Below are 19,727 nucleotides of genomic sequence, written 5' to 3' on the forward strand. Positions count from 1 at the left end.
TTAGGCATCATGATTTTCAAGCCAATGCAAGGAATTGTGTTTGGCTGTCCTCCCAGAGTCATGTGGGTTGGGGAAAGCTTAATTTCTATTACAAGGGAGAAGTGTTATTATCAGAAAGAGAAAGAAATGTTGGGCTTACTAAAAGATATTTCAAAGTGATAGTCACAAGAAAGCCTGGAAAGTGATAAGGCATTGAGTTTGAAGCATCGTTCAGAGAATAGACGAATCCAGGGAGCAGTAGGTTCCTGTTATCCTTTCGAATAGGGTGGTCATCTCCTCAATATCTCTTTAGATTGAGAATCAAAGCCATTTTTATGGTGACAAAGATAGTTTAGTTGGGACAAGAGCAGAATGATATTGGCATGTTAAATAGCAGTATGAAACCTACTGATATAAGGAGGACAGGAATCACTTCCTTGGTGTAATTCCTGAGAAACATACAAAGGTATAAGCACATTTGGGCATGATCTTGTTCTTATCTTGGAGGTCTCTAATGGGTCTATAGCTAAAATGGAAGCTTCTGAACCAGAGATTCCTTTCAGAACACTAAGGTTCAGAAGGAACTTTAGTTATTTTAGGCAAAACACAAAGGAACAGAGAGGATTAAATTAGAGCTTCTACTTCTAGATAAAGAAAAAAATAGGATTACATTTGAAGAAAGGGAAATTTACAACAGTAAGGACAAATATACTGTAACACATAGTAACATCTCCCCTGCCTCATCTCCATATCCTTATTAACTTTAGATTCATTTTTTTTAATTGCTGAAGTTATTTTGTGGGCTTATACTTAAATTTATTTTGTAGCTCAGGAAGAATGTTATTGCATTTTGGCATAGTAGCCTTAAACTTTTTCTGGCTGATCCTGCAAGGTTTGTTATGCAGCATATGTTACGCCATATATTGTTACTTTTTGGCTGATAAGTACCTTCAATTTGGTTCTTGAAAACTAATGCAGTAAGAGAGTATCAAAAAAAAAAAGATGAAAATTTTGTAGTCATTTCAAGAAATAAGGACAGTAGAACTTTGAGTTCACAATGATACCTGGAATGCTTTAAAAGTTTATATTTTACATGGGTAATATTTAGAGGGTAAACTTTAACATTCTCTATTTGTAACTTAGGCTTCCAAAACTTTATTCCTTCTCCCCCACCTGAAGAATGAGTTCGTTCTAGGTCATCATTTTCAGCATGTCTAGCAACCTGATGTTTTCCAGTTACACTGTGTTTAAATTGTACACCATACTTAGATTTGTTGTGATCCTCACAGAATCTCAGATCTGCTATTTTTTAAGTTTCATTCCCTTACTATAATATGCATATATGCTCATTAAAACTTTTTTGAAAATAAGACCAGAAATTAAAAATTGTCCATAGGTAGACACCAAGTATCTATACATTTTTGTAAGCTTTTAAATTATAATATACACATATGATAAAAGAACACAAATTGTCAGTGTTCAGTTTGATAAAATTTAGAAAAGTGAATGCATTCATGTAAGTACCACACATATCAAGAAATATAACATTACTACACTCCAGAACCTCTTACCTGATGCCTCTCCATCATTATTCCTCTTGAAGATAACTACTATGCTGACCCCTCTCATATAAACAACTTTTACCTGTGGGTGAACTTTATGTATATTGAATCACACAGTATGTGCTGTTTTATGTAGGGCTTGACTTACTCAACAGTCTGCTCATGGGATTCTTGCATGTTGTCACATGTAGAAATAGCTCATTCTTTTTCATTGCTACATAGTATTCTATTGTGTGAATATAATTTACTCTGTTTACTATTGGATGTTTGGGTTGTTTCCAAGTTGGGGCTACTATAAATAATGTTTCTCTGAACATTCTTATGCAAGTATTTTGGCAGATGAATGTGTACTTTTATTTTTGATATATACCTCAATCATAGGGAATACACATGTTTAGCTTTAATAGATATACTACTAAACAGTTTCTCCAAGTGGTTGTACTAATTATGCACCAGCAATATATGAGGGTACTAGTTCCGACACACTCTCGACAATACTTATAGTGTTGTCTGTCCTTTTCAGTTTTAGGCAACCTCATGAGTAGTAGAACCTCATGTTTTAATTTAGATTTTTTCTGATGATCAATAAAATTGAGCATGTCATGGTCAGAATAATATTCCTCCAAAGGTGTCCATTCCTAGTCCCTGGAATCTGTGAATATGTGACCTTAATGTGACAAGAGGGACTTTATAGATATGATTAATATCTATAAAGATATTAATCATATCTATATGATTAATATAGATATGATTAATATCTATGTTAATCATATAGATATTATGATTAATAATATCTATTATTAAGTTAAGGGTCTTAAATGGAGAGATTGTCCCGAATTATTCCAGGAGGCTCAGTGTAAACCTAAAGGTCCTCGTAAGTGAAAGAGGGTAGCAGGAGAGTTCAAGAAAATGCCATGATGGAAGCAGTGATACAGCCTGAGACTTGACTAGCCATTGCTGGCTTTGAAGATGGAAGGGCCCAGCAGCCAAGGAGTGTGATGGGCAGCCTCCAGAAAGAGGAGTAAATAAGAGAACATATCCCCCTCAAGCCTCCAGAAAGGACACAGCTGGGAGATTATATCAGTTTTTGCCCATTGAGCCCCATTTTGAATTCCTGGCTTCCATAACTGTAAGATTATAAATCCGTGTTATTTTAAGCCACCAGTTTTGTGGTGTTTTCCTATTGCACCAGCAATAGGAAACTAACACGAGCACTTTTTCATTGGCTTATTGACAATTTGGATTCCTCTTTTGTGGAGTGCCTGTTCAGGTCTGTTGACCATTTAGAATAACTGAATTCTCTGTCTTTTTCTTATTGACATATAGGAATTATTATATATTCTGTATTTGAGTCCTTTGTTAAATCTATATTGCGAATATCTTCTTTCACCTTGTAGCTTGCATTTTTACTCTTAATGGTATCTTTTGATAATTAGAAGTTGGTAATTTAATGAAGTCTAGTTTCTCAATCTTTATCAATCTTGTACTTTATGGTTAATGCTTTCTGTGACCTCTTTATACAAGTTTGGGTTTAAATTGTTGTATACAGCACAATTTCCTTAACCATTTCCCTTATAGTTGCATATTACTTCTTTTCATAATTGACATTCTGATGGGCTTTTTATACCAAAATTTCAGTCTGGATTTGAGATTATTTTCTTATAAAGTGAAATTACTCATTTATTTCTATTGTTTGCTGTTATCTTCTCTGAAGCTTTCAGGAACTTTTCTATATTCTCAGAATTATGAATTTTAATAATAACATGCCTTTGAGTCTCTTTTCATTTATCGTTCTAGCCTTTCTTGGGACTTGTTACTCTACAAACCCATGAGCCTCAGATCAGAAATGTTTTCTTGCATTGTGATGATGTCTTTCCACTCCCTCTGCTCTTTCTTTTTCAAAGTACTTTTAGGAGTTTTGGGACCTCCTGGATTGACGTGTCATTGTTATCATATTTTCTATATCATTGTTATGTTTCCTATTATCTAGTAGATTTTTTCAGTTTTATCTTCCCAACTTTCTATATTTTTATATCTGTTATTATATTTTATATTTTGAAAAGCTTTTTAAAAATTACTGAATATTTCTTTTTTATAACTTCTTGTTCTTGTTGTAATATATGACAATCTTTTATTTCTCTGAGAATATTATTTGCTTTTGAAAATGATCCCCTTCATTGTCTCTATTACCTCAGGGTTCCTTTTTTTTCTTCCCACATACATTTGTATTGGTGTTTATCTTTCAGATTCAAGGCTTTCATCTAATGTTGGGCATTCTGTATTTAAGAGCAAGACTCTGAAAGGCCGATTGGAGGCTTTGAGTGAGGGGGCAGGACTTGCCAAGTGGCTCCACCATAGGATGCTAACGTGATGAGCCAGCTTTTTCATTGAAGGATGATAAAATGTCAGAACCGAGAGGTATTTTCTCTGGTTTTGGACATTTTCTTCTGGAAAGAAAGCCCTGAATCTCTTGTCTGGGTTCCTAACTGTCAGGGTTCTAAGTAACGAACTAGAGGGGACTTCTTACTTCATCCCCTGAGTGGGCCTCAACCCTCTGAGCTGGGCAGCCTCCCTAGAGAGTAAACTTCCTGCCTTCTGCTGAGGTGGGAGGAAGATATCTGGTGGACTAAACAACTCTTTATACAAACTTTCAGCTAGTCCTCCTACTTCCCTCCCCCCTCCACTCCTGCCTCCAGTGCTGTCTCCTGTCCCTAAGGCTGGACGGAGGGAGCCTTTCCAGGTTTCTGGCTGAGGCTGTGAGTGGACTTCTGCTCTCTGGCCTGCCCCTTCCCACTCCGACTCCCGCCCTGGTGGGCTCGGATATCAGCTTAGTCTCTAAAATCGGTCACTACTTAATCATTTGCTGTCCAGCTCCTTTTTTTCTTTTCAAATTTCTCTTGTATATTTTTTCATTTTTTATTCTCTCTGTACATTTATATCTTTTAAAATAACTCCCTATCTTTTTAGTTTGGTTTTAGAGAGAAGCACAGATAAATGTTTTAGAACTAGATGTGTTGCTTTGGATTTTGAGTGTCAATGCTACATATTTTTTACGTCTATAAGTTCTATTTGATTTTCAGTTAATTTTTGGTTTTCTTCTGTATTATTCTTGCCATGTAGTATCTATACCTTCTTTTTTTTATTGACTTAAATATATTTCAAATCTTTCTAATTGTTCTATTATTCCTAAGTCTTTGAGTGTGTGTGTGTGTTGTGTGTGTGTGTGCGTGCGCTCATGTGTGCTCATTGTCTTGTTTGTTGTGTTTCCTGACTCTTCCTTATGGTGGTTTGTTTTCTTTGTAACAAAACAATAGGGAATAATGTTTTTGGTAGGAGTCCTGCCTTTCCTGATGATGGATACAGCCCTACAGAGTAAGCTTAGCCTTTGTGTCCGCTTGGCCAGAATGGTCTCTCTTATTTCTGGGCTTCTATGCATGTGGTTTCTGGAATGTTCTATGTCCTCATCTTTGCTTAACTTACTCATCTCTCAAATGTCAGTTTAAAAGTGATTTTCCTCGACACTTTTCCTGATTTCCCATTCCTTTTATTCTCCCTCAGTACCCTATACTTTCTGCATCATGGTAGTTATTACTCTGTAATACAGTCATGGGTTTATCTCTGTCTCTCTCTTCTTTTTAACCAGACTCAGTTGTTGAAGGCCAAGATCATGTTATCTTGTTCACCATTATATATTTATTTGCTACCAAAGTATCTGGCTGAAACTAGGTGTCAGTAAATATTTCTTAAATGAATATGATGCTGTATCTTATTTCAAGAGGCTTCAATTATTATTATTATTATTTAGGCAAGGCAACCCTTGGTTGACCTCACAGAATATCAGCTTACAATCCCTTATTTTTTAATTTTTTATGCCTACAACACCTGGTCTTCCTAGGTGGTCTCCCATCCAAGTACTAACCTGGCCTGACCCTGCTTAGCTTCTGAGATCAGGTGCGATCAGGCTTGTTCAGGGTAGCATGGCTGTAGACAAATTATAAGAGGCTTTACAGAGGTGGATTACAGATTGGTCTGAGAGCACTGTTCTTTGTGCATGTTTTGCTGCATTCCAGGTGACACTCCTTCATAGAGTGGTATAGGGTGATGATGCAGGGATGCTGCTGTTCAAGCATAAAATGTGGATGGTTCGTGAGTTGCCTTTTAGAGCTTTATAGGTTCTTTTCATTATCACTTCCACATATAATACATAAACAAAAATTGTGAAGCAAAGTTTATTAGCGTACGGCTTCCTCTGTGGTTCACTCTTACACATGATGAAGCAGCTTCCACTGAGTGTTTTCAATTCCATTTTTATTTGTGAAATGTATGAGTATAGAACAGTTGTGTAACAGTCTGTTGTTATATCTGTAGTGTCTTCTTTTCAGGTGGTAAGAAATGACAAGTTCATATTGGATAAATAGTAAGATGCATACCTGATAATTAAGCCCACAGTTTACAGTGCCTTTGACTGGTACTTCTTGTGGCTACTCTCAAAACTTGAGTTTAGGAATACTGTCTGAAGATTTTTTTTTATAGCTAAATGAATGAATGACTTTGGTTTTCCAGAGTATTTCTCATGGTAATACTAGAATAAGGATATTAGTGGTAACTTGTATAATTGTGGGGAAATACTGTAAAGGTTCGCTTATTTTGGAAATAGCAATAATAAACTTTTATATAATGTTTATTGAGTGATTACTATGTGTCAGGCTCTCCTCTAAAAACTTTACATGTGCTACCTCATTTAAATACAGAGAGAAGTTGGATTTATATCAGTAAATCTTCATCACCAAGCTATTGTGTGATGCTCAGGAGAGAGCATTCATGGTCTATTTAGAATTGAAGACATTTTAATTAGATCTAAATGTTAGGCCGTGTTAAGGTGATAACTACTGCTATAGTTCTTTGACTATTTTTGGGTAAATGTAAGTCTCCAGTAATACCTAGTAATAGCAGACTAGGTAATTTGAGCTAGTTCTCTCAATGTAGACAACTAAAAAAGTGAGATGAAATATAAAAATAAAATCTTCTAAAAAACATAAAAAAGAGAGTGAGATTGTGAGTAATTACTAGGGCTGAGAATTCAGAAAAGCTGAGAATGCAGAGGAGCTATTTTTCCCCGGGGGGTGTCTCTAGGGGAGGATGTGAAGCTTTGATTTCGGAGGCCTTAAGAGGTTAGGGTGACAAAAGTTGGACCCTGATATGAATCCATAAGTGCTGGTGTAATTCATCCTTTGCATTGAGCTGCACCCTGAAATAAAGATGGACTTGAAGCAAATTATTCCTTGTACAGCTTGAATCCTGGACTCCTGTCATTTAGGTAATTCAGGGAACTTGGCTTGATAGGCCTTCTAGGGCCTCGGGAGTCTGGAAGAAACAAGTACAAATCCTCTGTGGAGAATAATAGCATCCACACCTTAAGTTACTTCTGCAGGTAATTTTTCAAATACAATGTCCAGCCACAGAGTTGACCAGGCATATGAGTAGACAAGACAAAAGGGACAAATATCAGCAGAAATGTTTGGTGTATATTCATTTGGTGACTCAAAAGAAGAGAAAGAGAGAGAGAGAGAATAGGGACAGAAGCAATATTTAAGAATATAATTGCTGACAAATTTTCCAGAACTGATAGAAAATACCAGCCCGCATGCTTATGAGGCAGAAAGACTTCTAACCAGGATAAATGAAAAGATCTTCACACCTAGACATATAATAGTGAAATTGCAGATAATCAAGGGTGAAGAGAAAATTAAAACAGTCTATAGAGAAAGAAGATAGATTACTTTCACAGGACAACAATTGGACTGATAACTGACTTCCCAACAGGATAATGGAAGAGAAAGGGGAAATAAAGACATTTTCAGACAAAAAGCTCCGAGAGGACTTGCCACGAACAGACCCACACTATTAGAGTACCATTTAGAATTTTTTTTAGTGTGGGTTTGCAGGTGGCAAATCTTCTTTAATTCTAAAAGGTATTTTTTAGGCAGAAGAAAATTATCCTAGTTGGAAAGTCAGAGATAACAGAAGGACCAGCTGTAAATATGTGGGTAAATGAACACTGCCTATAGAAAACAATAATAATAATATCTTGTTAAATTTAAAAATATGTGTAATTTTTTTGAAAAATGCATAACGACATTAGTATTAGTATTTAAGTTAAAAAGGGCTAAATGGACTTAAAGTATTCCAAGTTCTTTCTGGAAAGAGAGTAAAGATATGGATTAGCATAAAGCTTTTAGAGGTCAAGGGTGTATGTTGTGATTTCTAGGGTAACCACCAGAAGAATTTACAAACTAATATTTGAAATAAATGTAGCAATAAACCTCTCACCTTTTATAGAAGATATATAAGTTGCCAGCATAGCTAGCCCTCTTGTCTCTTCCTAGTGCTACATTTATTATTATTATTATTGTTATTGTTTTTGTATTTAAGAAAAAAATTTACATATGTGAGAGAACCATTCCTTAAGTTTTACTAATCAGGTTCAGAGCAAGAAGCAAATTAATGTATCCCTCTTCTATCAACGGAATTATTTTTAAAAAGTGGAGTCATTCATCTTGCTAACTGCCTACATGTCCTGAATGTATTTCCCATGGTTTGAGAGTGGTTTTCATGCCCTCTATTGAAAAAGAGCTGATAGTTACAACTCTCTAGAGTCTGGTATACTCAAGGTCTCTGTAGTAGAACATATCTCCCTCCCCCTTGTTTTGTTGTTTTATTTTAAATCAAAGATTTTTGAGAGAATTTTCTGTTGGCATTCCTCTCCCTACCACTTAAATCATCATTCAAGATTGAAGTTTGAAGTCAAACAAAATTAGATGTAATACTTGGAGTAAAACTTACATCCCTCCCGCCTCCCTTTTTTCCTTTTTTTAAAAATGATTTCTTAAAAATTTTAAGTATGCATAGGAAATAAGATAGTTAAGTCTCTTTAGAATTAGTAGAATTTATAATATGCAGCAAGATCAAGGCTCAGACTGATTGTGGGCCATTTCTCTGATTTTTTAAATATGTTAGTAATTCAAACAGCCTAATTATTGGTATTTCTTTGTTTCCCTTATTTTGTAATCAAATTGACCTCCGATTTAAATTTACTTACTGTTTAACTTGATCCACTTTTTTAATCTTTGAAAATTAATTGTAATTACTTAAGTAGTACATGAATACATTTTTCCTTTAAACTGTAGAACATCCCAGATAAAGGTTTAGTTTCCATTTCCAGTCTTCTATAATTTCCAGAGGTTAACCACTGCTGAGTTTGATGTGTATCTTTTTATTTTTATTTATTTTTAATTTTTTAAATTAAATTTATTGGGATAACATTAGTTAATACAATTATATAATTTTCAGGTGTACATTATCATTTGACATCTGTATATTCTATTGTGTGTTTACCACTCAAAGTCCAGTTGATATGTATCTTTTTAGATCTTTATATTCACGTATCTACCCAAGAATTGATACAGCATTCTTTAGGCCTGTGTTTTTTCTCTTAAATAAATTCCCCTGCTGCTAGATATTTAGTTTCTTTTACTTTTCAAACAGTGTTTTGGTAAATACTTGTACATATGGGGAATGTCCTACTAGGGAGATATCTAGAGGTGGCCTTGGTCAGTCAAACTATGTCCTTTTTTAGCTGTAATATATTCTGCAGAATTGCACTACTGAGAGGCAGCAGGCCTGAAAGAGGACCTGTTTCCCACAACGAGCTATCAAATTTAATTTTTTTTCAAATGTATTTTTGTCTAGGTTTCCTTTCTTATATAGAAAAGTAAGTTTGAGAATGTTCTACTTTTTCCTCTCACAAGCAAACCTTGACAGCTAACTGCTCCTCTGGCCTAAGACTTTGGAGGGTTTCAAAGATGATGGAGGTGTACAGGAGACTGGTACCCCAACCTCCCACTCTAACCTCTTCCTCCTGTTTTGAAATGAAAAGAATGTATTTACTAGAGGAATCCAGGACAGATCGAAAAAATGGAGGTTACCCTCTGTATCTGGGGTAGCCTACAATACGAACTTCCTTAATGTAGAAGAGATGAGGCTTAGTATGATGAATGGTGACCAGTGATGTTTTTATTAATCTGGGAAATTCTGAGTTTAGTAATCAGTGCCTTTGAAGTTTATGCTAGTGAAGTTAATCACAAATTATTTTAAAAACTAGATTTTAAGCTTCTAAGCTTTATGATTTTAATTTATACTTTATTCTCATTAGTAGTATAGCTGAATGACAACGACTCATTGTTGAGAAATTATTTTCCTTCTGTATAGGTATTTCATCTATAGATCATATGAGAGTATGATTTTAAATAGATTGCAAATGTCATTTATATTCCCAGTTTGTGGAGTGAACTTGTTCAGAGTTATAAACTTGAATTTTGCAAACTGGGGAGTAGAACAGTAAATAATAAATATATTAAATCTATATTATATAAATATGTAAAACATTAACATTAATAAAATGCTTAATTTAAAAAAAGCAGAAATTAAGATTTCTGTTTCCACTAACCTTGGGGGGATGTATCAGGAATTTAAAAAGTTTTGGTACTTAAATGCTTGTAATTACTAATAAGAGAGTCAAATAAGTTATTTTTCCATTTTCAGAGAAGTTTACCAATTTTATCTAAAGTATGCTCTAATATGTGGATATAACAAATTGAAATATCAAATATTTGGCTGTTTCACAAAAGCATGAAAGTATACATTTATGAATCACACATAATTTGATCGAAAGTGCTTCTTTCACTAACAGAAATCATTAACTTTGTGGGTATAGCTTGATTTTGTCCTAATTATAATATGGAAACATTTAAAAAACTAGTTGTAGGTATGTATACTTTAAATTCAAAATATAAACTTTCAAATTTTCATTTTGGAGTAATTTCAAATTTACAGAAAAATAGCAAGAATAGCCTATGGATTTCATCCATCTTTATAGTATTTTGACACATTTGTCTTATTGGTTTTCCTCTTTATAGGTATATATTAATAGTGCTTTTTTCTGGATCATTTGAAGGGAGGTTGCATATCTTATTCCCTTATACTCTTAATACTAAAACTTACAGCTTTACAAGTAAGGATATTCTCTTATATAAGCACAGTACGGTTATTAAATTCAGGAAATTTAACATTGACGTAATACTATTATCTATGAATACTATCTATTAGTCTATATTCTAATTTAGTCAGTTGTTCCAGTCTAGCTCATCTATTGAATTTAGTTGTCATGTCTCTTAGTCTCCTTTCATCTGGAAAAATGTCTCAGGCTTTTCTTTTCTTTTTTCTTTTCTTTTTTTTTTTTTTTTGTCTTTTAGGACATGGATATTTTTGAAGAATTCAGGCTAGTTATTTTACAGAATGTCCTTATGTCCTTCAAGTTGGGTTGGTCTGATGTTTCCTCATGATTAGATTCAGGGTATGCATTTTTCACTGAGGCACTTCAAGTGCAATAGTGTGTCCTCCTCAGGGCATTCATCCATTATTGGCAATGTTAAATTTGATCACGTTAAAATTGATCATTAAAGTGTTATCCGTTTTCTCTGCCGCATAGTTACTATTTTCCTTTTGTAATTAGTAAATAATTTGTGGAGAAACACCTTAAGACTGTATAAATATCCTATTCCTCATCAGACTTCTCTCATCTTCAAATTGAGTGTCCATTGCTACCAATTTATGTCTGAATTTATGATTTTTAAAACTACCATTCCATCTATATTTATCAATCAACATTCTGCTATAATGAAGTGCTTCCTGCTCTAATTTATTTTGATGCTCAAATCCCTAGAGCCAGTAGGAGACCCTTTAAGCTATTTCCTGTATCCTTTTAACATGCTCTTATAATTTTTAAGAATACTTTATGACTTTTGGCATAAATAGCTGTTTCAGGTCTATCTTGTACTTTCCCTGCACGAGCGCTGGCTGGAATCAACTATTTCTTCAAGCAGCACTGGCTCTTTCAGTGGTGACTGGTATTTAAAACCCAAGGTCTGTTATTGTTGCTGTACTAGAATGCCATTGCTTCATGACCTTTTCAGCAGATCTGGGAAATACATCTACCTACCTACACACTTTCATTGATACAGCTAAAAAGATGAAGATATATTTAAAGATCCTGAGTTATACTAACACTTCCAATTCCATCCAACATAGCTCCCTACCCCAAGCTTTTTCTAGTCTTTCCCCGTTTCTTATTCATATCTCCCTTCTTCCACGGTGAGAAGCCTGGCTCACAAAAAAATTTAATGCCATTTACTCATTCGATCAGCCTTGCAATACACATAGAATAGTTTCAGGATTGCCATACATGACAACTATGTATGAACATAAACCTCCCTAAAAGAGTTCAAGATTATTTGCAGGTCTTTTATTTTTCTTTATATTGAGACTAGACAAAGTTCTGTGTTCAGAAGTTACTTGAATTAGTACTTTTTAAAAAAATTCAGCATGGTAATATTATTCATTTTAAATATAGTTGGGTTCATTTATTTTAGTTGGCATTGAATTTTAGGACCTGCCCCCATCCTTGTTAAATTTTTTTTTTTAACATGTAGAACATTAACAAGATTCAAAAACTCAGGACTATAAAAAACAAGATATACTCAGACCTCCTTTTATTTTTTAAGTTAGTAATCTGCTATTAAAGAATATTGATAATTTGAAATTGAACGTAGTGTTTGGCTGGATGTGTCTGTGTTGTTTTGGGATGGGTAGAGCATATTGGTGTAGTGACTATTCTCCAAGGCATAGCAAAAATGTAGAAGTGAAACACTGGAATCCTAAAAGTATAAGATTGGGAATAACGTTAATTTCATTGGAAAAAAGCCTCAGCAAGTTTGGGATGCCCCAAAAGGCCTGGTGCCTTCCCTATATGACACTTGGGGGCATCTTGGATCTGAGGCAACTTCAGATCTCTGCCAGGACATGGCTAGTAAGTGAGGTTCAAGATCCCCAGCCCTTGGAGGCCTCCCCCAAACTATCTTTGTGATTCTGTGCCATCTCTTAGGATTTTGACCCAGGAATGGGATAGAACAGGAAAGGTAGGGGCATTCTCAGGCTTCTGGTCTTTTCCAATTTGATCTTTTGCCCTTTTAGTCTTTTAGGTTGGCAAAAGCATTAAGTAACCTATCCAAGGTCATAATTTAAACCCCAACCCGTCTAATTCTTTTCATTCTTTTGTTTGAGAATTGTTGTCAAGAGTAACCATGTATACTGTGTGTCTTTCTACATGTAAAGTAAGATTAAGTCCCTATAATTTCCTAATACAAAACAAACTGACACAAAGTGGACCTGGCAGAAATGTTATTAGTCACGCGTTATGAAGTCAGAAAATTCGAATGAGAGCCAATTAAAGAAAATATGGAATTCATGAGATTAGACCGAGAGGAAAAAGTTTGAACTGATAATTAGCATCTGATCCCCCAAACTAATCATAAATAAATTCGTTAACCCTATTGCTTGTGAAACTTTGGGGCACTCCACTTGTTCAAGGAATCTGAGGTACATTAACCTTAAATTGCACTTGTTTGCCTCTTGTTGTTAATGTAGGTTTGTTTGCATTGCTTATATTACCACTTATTCAGTGGCTTATGTGACATCCTTTGGCTTTAACTTTAGGGGAGGCAAGATTAAATTATGCCCTCCTCAGTAAATACAAGGATGAGCTGAAAGGTAAACTTGATTTTTAAGAACATCACTTATCTGTGCAGTGACTAGTTAAATAATATTCTGCCCAGGGCAGAATCAAACTTACGTTGGTGAAATGGAGCAGCAAAAGGCCAAGGTGGCTTTTTCAGCTTTACTTTTATCCAGTATATGAATGTAGGACATGCCAGATTCTCCAATTTAACCTCTTCTGTTTGCAAAATTGCTTATGCTAAAATTTATCCATGAGTGCTTCCATTAAAGCTTTTATCGGATTTTCTCCATCTGGGGTTGTTGACATTTGATTAGTGGGAAATGGTTAAGCAACACATATGAATAGTTAGCTAATGTTCATGCTGGTGGTGTATATTTATTTCTATTTCTTTTAAATTTTTAAATTTCTCTCTCTTACCCTTATTAGAATATTTTTCTATTTTCTACTTTATTATAATAACATTTTTAGATGTTTTACTTTTCAGTGGAAAAATTACCTGCATCTCAAATGCAAGTGATTGTAGAAGTTTTAGAAGCAGTAGATATTTTATTATATTCAGCCTCTAAATTCTTGTGTGCAGTTATATGCACACATATGCATAGTGTATTTGTAAGCTCAGAAATGATGACAGATCATATATTTTTGATATGGTTTGTCATTACTTTAAGGCTTAAACAGTGGCTCAAAATTGTGAATTAATAACGCACACCTATACTCTTTAGCATTTAATTATATATCTTCTATTTTTGAACTGTATTATTTTATTTTATTAAACCTCTTTCTTCTCTAAGTTTAAGGGAAAAAACATTTTATACATTCTTCTTACTGTAGTCTCTACAACACCTAGCACCATCTCTATCACATAATAGGTACTTAATAATTGGTTATTACTTCCTTAGTAAATATTTTAACCATTCCTTATGTATATACATTCTATTTTCTTTTTTAGTTATTTTTTTCGAAATAATTTCAGACTTACAGGAAAGTTCCAAGGCTAATACAAAGAATTTCCTTATATCCTACACCCAGATTCCCTTAAATGTTAATATTTCTCCACATTCGACTTAATATTGTCTCTTACTGTCTCCCGTCCACCTTCTCATCTTATCTCTTCCTCCCTCCTCCCTCTCTCCTTCCCTTCCTTCATCTTTCTATCCATCCATAATATACGCATACATGCATATACATATACAAAAACATGTATATGTATATAGACATGTATTTTTTTCTCAAACCATTTAGAATAAGTTGCAGGCCTGATTGATGGCCCTTTTCCCCTGAATACTACAATGTGTTATTCCTAAAAACAAGGACTTTTTTTGCATAACCACAATAGAATTCTTAAAATTAGTGAATTAACATTTAAAAGTATTATCTACAAATTTGATTAATATTTTGACAGTTCCAATAATATCCTTTAGAGCAAAAGGAAATCCCAGATCACATGTTATGTACATATATCGTTTCTTTATTCTTTAATCTAGAATATTTGCTCTGTCTTTGTCTTTTGTGACCTTGATATTTTTACCATTTATTTGGTAAAACTTCTCTCAAATTGAGTTTGTTCAATTTTTCTCATGATTTGGGTAATACATTTTTGGTAGAAATATAAGTGATGTGTTTGCTTCTGTGCATATTTCCAAAAGGTACATCATGTTGATTTGTACTGTTACTGGTGATGTTAACTTTAGTCACTTGGTTTAGGTGGCATCTGCCAGATTTCTCTACTCTAAAGTTACTATTTTTCCTTTGTAATTAATAAGTATCTTGTGGGAAGATACTTATAGACTATGTAAATATGTTTCTCATCAAACTTTCAACCAAGGGTTTTAGCATCAAATATGATTCATGCTTTAATCAATCAGTAACTACGACGGTCACCAAATGGTGGTTTTCTAATTAGATTTGTGTTTTATTTTCAATATAAACATCTTTTGTTTACCTTAGAATTCTTCCATAGTTCTCTTAGCACTATCCCTTATTGTATTTGTACAGTCCTGGTGACCACCACAAATAAATAACTTCATTACCAATACTTTTTATGATAGTAGAATCATCTTCTTCCCTTTATTTGCAATTACAGCTAAAAGTAGTACCTAAAATATTAAATCTCTGGTAGAATAGCCTGTTTTCACATCATTTTGTCAAAATTACTCTCCTCAAGTGAGATTTTTCAAGAGCATCTGTTTGCTGTCTTTCTTTCTTTGAAGCATCTTGAATCCTCTTATGACACTGTTGTGACAAAGTAGGAACTGGTGCAGCATAAACACAATTTAACTCATTATTAACACGAGAGTTTGACAATCCCTAATCTTTTCAGGATGCAGTATCAATGAAGAAGAACCTACAGCTGGAAAGAAACCTAGATTCTTATGGATCAACACAGAGATAGCTTTGTAGCTTTATTTTATGGTGATAAAGTAGAATCTACTAGATAAGATAAATAACATGTATGTAAGTATTTTTATCAAGACTGGAAAGCATATTTTATCTTAAAAAAACACCCAAGCTTATACTTTTAGTTCATAGTCTAAAGAGTTATTTCATATGCATATTATTTTATTTCTACTGTTTGTATTTCAATTCAGTTGAGTGTAATGCACATTTATTGAGTAGTCTGCTTGGGCCTGTGGAGTAATTAGGTCATGTGAAAAGAAAAATACACACACATACACACAATTGTAATAGCTTTAACTTGCGAAAACAATATTGTGAGAAATACTTTTGATTAAAGTTTAATTTTCATTTACAAACATCTGCATGTGATTTCATTCTGGATAAAGATTCTTAGGCTTTGCAGAGGTTGTGGAAATGTGTTCTAGGAAAGTTTTTTCTAAATTGGTTCAGGAGTAGACCTCGAGAAAGGTAACGTTGTGGGATGAGATCTTATTTGAAGGCCTTTTTTGACTGCTGATAACCTGTTTCAGTTCCCATCCTTGCACCTAAACAGATAAAAAAAAATTCTTAATTCATTGGTCTTTAAGAACAATGAAAACACTTTGTTTAGCTTTATTTGATTTTAGAGATGCCATTTATTTAGGCTCGCTTGTCTGTCTGTCCATTTGTTTATTTATTTATTCATATTAATTTAACTTAAAACGATTCAGCAGCTATCAAAGAGTCAAACTAATTTAGCAATGTTTTGACTTCTTATTGCTATAACCTACTGAGAGAGCTTTTCAAGGATTACATTTCAAAGGCATTTTTAAGTTTGTCCCCATTGCGATTTTTCTTCGCACTGTGAGTAGAGGCATTTTGAATTAACTCTTGAAAAGTTTTCAGGGCAGCAGGTAACGCAACAATGAGAATACTGTAAATAGCTTTTTTACATTAAGTGGATTATGTTTTATCATTATATAATCAGCTTGCATAAATATCTCTATATGGAGTGTTCATAAGAATTTACTTCATTCATGGCAAGCAACATGATAGATATGTTGAGTCAGGAGACCCAGATTCTAGTCCAAGATCTGCTTTTAACTTTGTGTGATCATGGACATGCCATTATCTGCTCTGAATTTATTTTCTCATTTGTAAAAAAGATAGATCATCTCTGAGGATCTTTACAACTCTAAAACTTTTCTAGTTCAATATGTTTTTGTATGTAATTGATTCTACTCAAAATTATCTCCTTTTTTTTCAGAAAATGAGTGAGATTCTGGCTTCTATACAGATGAAAATCACACAAAAAATTCTAAATTCTAATATATGATTTATTTGTTCCAATTGAAATACTCCACGCTTATATCTACATAATGCCAATGACATGTGGATATGATAACTGATCATTTTAGCATGACTTGGAAAAATATGAGATTTTTGTTGTTGTTGTTGTTGTTTGGTAAGTAGGGCTCACATAACTGCCCTGGAAACTCCTCACTTCTGCATCACACAGCTGGAGTTAGGACAAGCTTATGTATCAGTGAGAACTATAGGGACTTTGTTTGCCTAAGATTTTGGCTGTGTGGTTCTTAGCTTTTAGCTAAAACCTGGGCAGCTAAGAATCACCCTAGCCAAGAAGCTGGGACATGGACTTATTTTAATTAATCAAAATACAATGTACAGATGAACTGATTGAGACACTGGAATCTGACGGGACTTTATAAATAAACTGGCTGCCGTGTGTACAGTGGGTTGTCAGGAGGCTTTGAGGAATTAGTAGTGTTGTCAGGAGACTTCATTATAATTCTAGCTGTAAATAATCCTATAGAGGATGCTGCAGAGGACATGTGGTTTCACTTTATTTGTCAAAGCCAACAGCATCAGGTACCAAGATTAGGCCTGGAGATATACATTTTAATACTATGCACCTAATCTATCATACACTTTTGTTTTTGAGAAATTGGTCTAAATAAATTTAAGAAATTTAAATTTCAAAAGTAATACATGTTTACTATAAAAATAAAACATTGAAAACTATAAAGTGTATAAAATTAAAATTAGGAGTTCTTGCCCCATCCACCCAAACTCTCACTTCTCATGGGCAGCCACTATAAACAATTTGATGTGGGTCTTTTGTTAGGCACACCACTATTTTTTTATATACTGTGATTTAATATTAACCGGTACATTATATTAGAATTTGGTACTTGGCAATGGGATAATATTGCATTCTATGAAATGGTATGACGAAACCTACATGGCACTACCATTCACCCACTCGCTCAGACCCACAAGCCAGGAATTGCCTTTGATTCTTTCCATTCCCACTCCTTCCTTCTTCCCAGCAGGTCCTGTCAACTCACTCTCATATCCTATTCACTCCACTGCTACCTCTCTAGTGGAAGCCACCCACCCCATGACCTGGACTTTTTCATTAACCTTCTAACAAGTCTCTTGGCATCCATCTTTCCCTCCCTGTAGCCCATTTTCTACATAGTGCCCAGAAAATTTTAAAAAGTTGCTTTCCTGCTCAATCTGCTGCTGGAATCATATAGCAGAGAGGAAAAAATTCAGACTCCTTGCATGATTGCCTGGCTTTCTGTTTAGCCTCTTCTCCTGCTCCCGTCTGATTTGATGGGCACTGGCAACTCACTGTCATTTTTGGTCCTCAGCACCTTCTTTTTCTTCCTCCTGGGTCTTTGCATGACTTCAGCCCAATTCCGTTTCGTCAAAGAGATCTTTCCCAGCTTTACATAGTGGTAGTTGTCCCCCACCCCCAATCACTATTTCTGCCATTACTTTATATACCTTATAGAGGATGTATTTATTGTCATCTCTCTTCTCCTCTGCCAACTAGAATGTAGATTTCTTACCAGTAGGGATCGTGGCTGTTTAGTTTCCTTTCATGTCTCAGCACATAGAACAGTGCCTGGTGCTTATTAGGCAGTTGATTCTCATGGAATGAATAGACAGTGGTCACTGTGATCCAGGATGACTTGTGTCCCAGGCTGCTCTTCAACATATGAGTGGCCCATTTTCATTTCAAAACCAACACTGTTTATTACTCTTTCTCTGTCTCTTCTTTCTCCTCTATCTGGTCTGTCTAGTCTTCCTGCTTCAGACCTTTATAAGCTTCCTACGTCCTCTTAATTGTTACCAAATCATTACGTTCCCCATGTTTATGTAGAGCATGGCCCATTTGTTAAGAGACCATTCTTTGCTGTTTGCTAGATTAAGTACCCAAGTAGTTACTTTGAAAATTCGTACCTCAACTCCCCTTACCTATTCCTAAAGAAATTAACTCAGCACCTTGTGGAGATGATGAAAGAACTAGTCAAGAAAAACTGAGCCCTGTCCTCCAACCTATGTGATGCACCACACAGTTAATCTTAATGGCGGGCTGCACACTTCGGCCATTATAATTACAGTTTGGCTTCACCACCTTGTCACCAGATCATCCCTAAAGCTTTTAACTAAAACTGAATAGAGTAAGTGTTGTGTCATATTCTGGTATCCAATTCTTTCTTTTTCATCATGCTCATTCTCTGTTACCCTTCTGAGTCATTTTGTCACCTATAATGTCCCAGGCAACCATTTCTTACCCATACCAGAGCAAACACATTAAGGGTAGATATCTGTGTGCAGTTATTCAAAAGCCAATTTTTAAATTACATAGCATTTCTGCCTCAACTAATCTTCATCAACTATTGAATAGAAATTGCGTTTCTATTGCTAATTACATATATAAATGCAAATGCACATAATTTTGGATGCAGGATGCTCTCTGTGAAAATGAATTCTGTTAATGCCATTTTTGGAACGTCTACTACAAAATGCCTTCTATAAAATGGTAGCTATTGCATATATGTGTGTGTGTGTGTGTGTGTGTGTGTGTGTGTGTATTCACACACACATAGACATATATATAGTTGGGTCAAGGCTCTTCTTTACAGTTGACCAATATTCTGTTGACTGATATAGTGTCCACACAGTTTCCTTGATGTATAAAAACACTGATCAGCAAAACTGAAGCCTATTTTTCTATTCTGATAGTTGTATTTGTATTACCTCTTCAAGATGTGAATTAGAATTAAATTGACTAGGCAAGCAAAGCTGAAAATTGAATTAATTTCAGATTTGTAATGAAAAATGGGATCTCTCCTACTCAGTGT

The 19,727-nt window shown here is 34.5% G+C and overlaps 1 protein-coding gene and 1 non-coding gene across 7 annotated transcripts in view; one reads left to right on the top strand and one right to left on the bottom strand.

Moving 5' to 3' along the window:
- Positions 1-19,727, top strand: part of EML6 (EMAP like 6) — a 220,539-nt gene that overhangs the window by 16,990 nt on the left and 183,822 nt on the right. The gene's annotated exons all lie outside the window — the stretch shown is intronic.
- Positions 5,412-5,530, bottom strand: LOC118606233. The gene has a single exon (XR_004952317.1). It is a non-coding gene; the product is annotated as a 5S ribosomal RNA (ribosomal RNA).

The sequence above is a fragment of the Rousettus aegyptiacus genome, unplaced genomic scaffold (assembly GCF_014176215.1).
Source record: "Rousettus aegyptiacus isolate mRouAeg1 unplaced genomic scaffold, mRouAeg1.p scaffold_m13_p_7, whole genome shotgun sequence".
Taxonomy (NCBI): Eukaryota; Metazoa; Chordata; class Mammalia; order Chiroptera; family Pteropodidae; genus Rousettus; species Rousettus aegyptiacus.